The 799-nt window shown below is 41.2% G+C and overlaps 1 non-coding gene across 1 annotated transcript; it reads left to right on the top strand.

Moving 5' to 3' along the window:
* Positions 1 to 727: 727 nt before the first annotated feature.
* TRNASTOP-UCA lies at positions 728 to 799 on the top strand. The gene has a single exon. It is a non-coding gene; the product is annotated as a tRNA-Sec (tRNA).

Below are 799 nucleotides of genomic sequence, written 5' to 3'. Positions count from 1 at the left end.
AGGAAGCATTACTATGAACAAAGCTAGTGGAGGTGATGGAATTCCAGCTGAACTATTTAAAATCATAAAAGATGATGGATGCTGTTAAGTGATGCACTCAATATGCCAGCAAATTTGGAAAACTCAGCAGTGGCCACAGGACTGGAAAAGTTCAGTTTTCATTCCAATTCCAAAGAAGGGGAATGCCAAACATTGTTCTCTTTGAGCCTGTTTCACATGCTAGTAAGGTTATGCTCAAAATCCTTCAAGCTAGTCTTCAAGCAGTATGTGAACCAAGAATTTCCAGATGTACAAGCTTGATTTTGAAGAGGCAGAGGAACTAGAGATCAAATTGCCAACATTTGCTGGATCATGGGGAAAGCAGGGGGCTTCCAGAAAAACATCTACTTCTACTTCATTGACTATACTAAAAGCCTTTGACTGTGTAGATCACAACAAACTGTGGAAAATTCTTAAAGAGATGGCAATATCAGACCACCTTACCTGTCTCCTGAGAAATCTGTATGTGATCAAGAAGCAACACTTAGAACTAGACATGGAACAACTGACTAATTCAAAATTGGGAAAGGAGTACATCAACTCTGTATATTGTCACCGTGCTTATTTAACTTATATGCAGAGTACATCATGCAAAATGCCAGGCTGGATGAATTACCAGCTGGAATCAAGATTGCCAGGAGAAATATCAACAACCTCAAATATGCAGAGGCTACTACTCTACTGGGCTTCCCTGGTAGCTCAGCGGTTAAAGCATCTGCCTTCAATGCAGGAGACCCGGGTTCGATCCCTGGGTTGGGAA

The sequence above is a fragment of the Bos indicus x Bos taurus genome, chromosome 2 (assembly GCF_003369695.1).
Source record: "Bos indicus x Bos taurus breed Angus x Brahman F1 hybrid chromosome 2, Bos_hybrid_MaternalHap_v2.0, whole genome shotgun sequence".
NCBI classification, from domain to species: domain Eukaryota; kingdom Metazoa; phylum Chordata; class Mammalia; order Artiodactyla; family Bovidae; genus Bos; species Bos indicus x Bos taurus.
Note: the sequence above shows the minus strand (reverse complement) of the source record. Positions and strands in the feature narration are given on the sequence as shown.